Source organism: Camelus ferus, chromosome 9, assembly GCF_009834535.1.
Source record: "Camelus ferus isolate YT-003-E chromosome 9, BCGSAC_Cfer_1.0, whole genome shotgun sequence".
Lineage (NCBI taxonomy): Eukaryota > Metazoa > Chordata > Mammalia > Artiodactyla > Camelidae > Camelus > Camelus ferus.
In genome coordinates, this window is record NC_045704.1 from 56,805,618 (window position 1) to 56,810,443 (window position 4,826).

Here is a 4,826-nt window from a genome sequence, read left to right on the forward strand (position 1 = left end):
TTGACTTGAATACCTTTTTGGGGGCACGGATACTGTTGTTAATTAATGTAATTTTTTTAAAAACCTTTAAAATGACAAAAGCAAGGATGATAAAACCTTAATATTAAAAAAGAAAAATTCCAAAGTTCTGGTTTCTCTTGAAAAATCAGCAGCTCTAGAAACATGAACCCTGGTCCCCGCATGGGAAGGGCAGGGGTCTCCCAGGCTCACTCACTCTCTACTTCATCCAGCCCCTGGCCCCTGGCAGCACCTGAGTCTGCAGTCTCTCACTTGCAAGGCGTGGAAGCTGAGACTCAGAGAGAGGAAGTGAATTGCCTGAGGCCACACAGCAACAGAGCACAGACACAGCTGAAACCCAGGTTTCTGGGCCCTCAGGAGTCACCCTGTGCAGTCAGGGTGATTTCATCTGGGCTGGAAGGAGGCAGCGTCACATTTGAGGTGAAACTGCATTCTTGCTATGACTGCAGTGAACAGAGGCCAGAGGCCCTTCCCCTCTGGATTTGAAATCCACTGATTGCCCAAAAAAGTGTGTTGCTTCAAGCCCTGCAGTTCTCGATTCTTCTCTCATTCTTAAAGTAACTAGGTGGGGCGGAGGGTATAGCTCAATGGTACAGCTCATGCTTGGCATGCACGAGGTCCTGGGCTCAATCCCCAGTACCTCCATTAAAATAAATAAACATGGCGGCAGCTTGTACAGCCATGGCCAAGATTAAGGCTCAAGACCTTTGCATCAAGGAGGAGGAGCTGCTGAAACAACTGGAGGACCTGAAAGTGGACCTGTCCCAGCTGCACGTTGCTGAAGTGACAGGCAGCGCGGCTTCTAAGCTCTCCAAGATCCAAGTTGTTCATACATCCATTGCTCATGTTCTCACCATCATTAACCAGACTCAGAAAAAGAACCTCAGGAAATTCTACGAAAGCAAAAAGTACAAGCCCCTGGATCTGTGGCCCAAGAAAATATGTGCCATGCCCCACAGGCTCAATGAGCAGCAACCTGAAGACCAAGAGGCAGCAGTGGGAACAGCTGTACCCACTGCAGAGCTACGTGGTTAAGGCCTGAGCATCCAGGCATCAATAACACAAACTGGCAATAATCAATCAATCAACAAACCTAATTCCGCCCCCCCCATAAAGATTAAAAAATGTTTAAAGAACAAAGTAAACTGAAGCAATGGGACCTACCGAGAAACAGGTACTGACCCCCTTGTGATGCCTGCCTAACCCGAGGAAGACTTTCTGGAGAGCAGGAGCGTAGGGTACCCTCCCCAAGATCCAGGAGACCCGTGGGCATCAATGCAGGCAGGGGTCCCACAGGCCAGTAAATCAGTTTCACAGACATGGAAAATCTTGGGTTCAGATCCTTCCCCAACCTGTATACTCTTACTGCAACCAATTCCACGGGGCGACTTTTGGAAGCAAGGAAAGTGGGGCTTAAAATCTTCTCCCCTACCTGATCCTGAAATTTCAGCACAAAAGCTTCCATACATGTCCCTGTTTCTCTTTTCCTGGAAGGCTGCTGCTTTGCCACTATCAGTCCTTGGCCTTCACCGTGGAGGAAGGAGCTGAGAGCAAGTGTTCCCAGGTGGGGGGCCAGATACCTGAGATCCGAGGGTGAAGGAGGCACTGGTCCCCTCCACGAACCCTAATGAGCACTTCCTATGTTAGGGGATGTCCTTGTCCTCCAGAGAGCCCTGAATGGACGGACAACTATAACAGCGTAGCAGACACATCTTTCGGCACACGGGACACAGCAAATCACACAGGTGGGAAGAGGGTTCAAATCGCTTAACCTCATTAAGCCTTCGTTCCCTTATCTGCAAAGTGGGGCTTACATGCGTGCCCTCTGAGGCGTGAAGACTGGATGAGAAAGTCAGCTCGGTGCCTGGCCTGCACTAGGTGCTCGATAAATGCCAGCTGGGGAGAAGGGGCTGACCCCAGCCTGGGGATTCTCACCAATAGTCTCACCAGCCGAGTATGAAACCGAGTCCTCCTAAAACCAGTTTCCTTCCCCAGTTTATGATTAATCTCTCTCCCCGAAACTGTATTCCCTTTCTTGTCCCCTTTGGCCTTAATTCTGTGCTAACTGAACACTAATCAACCAGAATCAGATGATTAAAACTGCTGTTGTTGATAACATCGCGAATGTTCTAAAACAGCTGTTGTCAATAACACTGTTAATGTACTAAAGCTGCTATTATAGGCCTCATCATTAACTGCAAACTCAGGCTGTTTCTCCAGGGCAAGATGAGCTCATAGACTACACCCTCTGCCGCCCCCGCCCCTAGCCATGGACCACCTGGCCAGAGAATCATAAACCAGAGATACTCTGATTCCTGAAACTACTATTAAGAAAATGTCACAGGAATGCCACAAGACGATGACTAACCCCAGCTTCTTTGTTCTTGCCCTTGAAAACACCCCTAACTCAAAGACAAAGCTGGAGTGCTCCTGAGGCTTGTCTCCCACTCCCTTGCTTGGCGCCCTGCAATAAATCCTTACTTTGCTGCTACCTCCTGCTGCCAGTTGGGCTTTCTGTGACCCAGGGCCCATGAGCCCTTTGCTGGGTTATAAGCATTGTGGGCCCAAGCCCTGGTAGCTGGCTGTGCCCCTACCTCGTGGAATCAATTCCCTGGCCTGTAACAAGGGTGGGGATCTTGTTGTCCATCTCCCCCGTGTGTCCCCAGCATCCAGAACAATGTCTGCACACAGCTAGGGACTTGGTGACTGCATGAATACGTGAATGAACAAGTGCACCTTTTAAGTTCAGCTCAAATGACGTCTCCTCTCTGAAGCCTCTGATAGATCCCTCCCCAAGCTCCTGTGCCCTCACACCCCTACATTAGAGTGGTCTCTCAGCACCATGAAAATGTGTTCTCACCCACCCAGTGTCTAGCGCTGGGTGTGGGCTCAACAATACTGGCAGAAATGAATATGAGAATGGAATGAGTAATCAGAGTGAAGGCGGAGGTGAGTGATTAGCTGATAAACCCCCCTGCTGAGCCTCTGGCTTCCTCCCTCCCCTCCCTGCCCCCATTCCTGGCTCCCCAACCCAGTTAAGGATGCAGAGAAAACATGCAGGCAGGTCCTCCCTACCCAAGCTTGGTGGGAATTACTGCAGCACAGAGGGACAGTGTAAAAAGCAGACAGAAGGAACTCTTCCCTCCCTGGGCCAAAACAGGTGGAGTATCCCTGAGGGAGAAAGGCTGATAGGATATTGGCAAAGGGTTCATTCACCTTTTGCAAGAAGGTAACTGAGGCCATTCCTGAACTTCAGGCTGTGGGTGGGGTCCTTGCAATGGGTCTGCAATCCACTAATGAACATAATTTTAAAATGGCTCCAATATATATTTGTTATTTCACAAATTTATGTAAATGAAGTTTAAAGGAATAAAACACATGCTCCTTTACCCTTGGTGTCTTAAATCTGCTGTGGCCTCTTGTCCTTGGGTATTTTCTGAAGCACCAGAGGATAGAAAGCACGGGTCGGGCCTCTGTCCTCCACACCAACTCCCAGAGACTCTGCTCTCCAGATGCACCGGAACGGACCCTGGTGGCCATATTTGCACCTTGAGAGTCAGCTGCCCTAGCTGTAGGTGATTGGACCTGGGTTGGTCACCTGACTCAATCTGGGCCAATCAGGTTCTTCCCCTGATCTTACACCTCTACCACATGGTGTCCTGGATTTGTGATTTGTAATTTCAGGTGCTGGGGGCAGACCCCGTGGGTAAAGGAGAGTAAGCAGATTAGCAGGGAGAGAAGATGGAGAAGGGATACTACCAGGGTGTCTGATGGAACTTCTCTCTGGCTCTCACTCCCTCCTCAGGCCCTGTCACCCTTGGTCACTAGAAGTCAACCCCATTTCTTTGGATAAATTACCCCATTCAACCCTTAAGCTCTCCCAGGTGGCTCCCAACAACGCTAACGACTGCAACCCCAATTTCCGTGTTTGCAGGAAGTAGGTTTGTATTTGAAAGGATTCAGAACTAATGGTCTAGGCTGCATAGAAACCCAAACTTCTGTAATTAAAGTAATCACGTGTTAAAAGCAACATCAGAGGAGATCTGGCTTCTCTCCATGGTTAGATTCTTGAAAAATAAACTAGGAAAGGGCATATTTATCCTTCTTCTAAAGATAATGTTTTATTAGCTTCCTTGTTTTGGAAAAAAAAAAAGTCAAGCAGCAATTTCCTTTATGAGAAAGAATTAATTAGAAAGATCTCCCTTTCCTTGGGCAGCTCTTTCTAATAAAACCTCAAGAGCAGCTGTGTCCTCGGCCCTCTCGATTTGCCAAAGGATCTTGTTACTCGTCCATGGTGTTTGCGTTCAAGAAGAATCTGAGATGGAGTGAAAGAAATCATGAAAGGGGTGTCTGGGCGGGAGAGGATGGGGGCCAGAGAGAAGTAGGGATGTGTGAACTACACTGGTTCACAGTTTGCTCTTGTGCTCTGGGTAGGATTCTCAGCCTCTGGGCCTCTTTTGTGAGACAAGGAGCTGGACTCAGAGGTACTCAGCTCCCTTCTGAGGGGCTCCGCAGACCCAGAGAGGGCCAGCCTCACCCACAGGCTCCCTTCTGGGCACCCATGGGCGGCTATGACCCCCGACACAGGCAGCCTGCAGGACAGAAGAGCAAAGGACAAAGCACTCTGCCCCAGGTCCTGCCCCCTTGGTGCCCCTTGCTCACCAAAGCCACGACCTCTGACCGCTTACCAGGGAAGCTGTCCCCATCACTCCCTAGACACACCTAGAGCTTTTAAAATGTGGATTAATTTCAAACAATTAAAATTGAGAAATATCACATAAAATCTCGATTTCTGACTCTTCTTGAAA

General features: G+C 49.0%; 1 pseudogene; it reads left to right on the top strand.

Moving 5' to 3' along the window:
• Positions 1–683: 683 nt before the first annotated feature.
• LOC102517874 lies at positions 684–1,060 on the top strand (annotated as a pseudogene).
• The last annotated feature ends 3,766 nt before the right edge of the window (positions 1,061–4,826 follow it).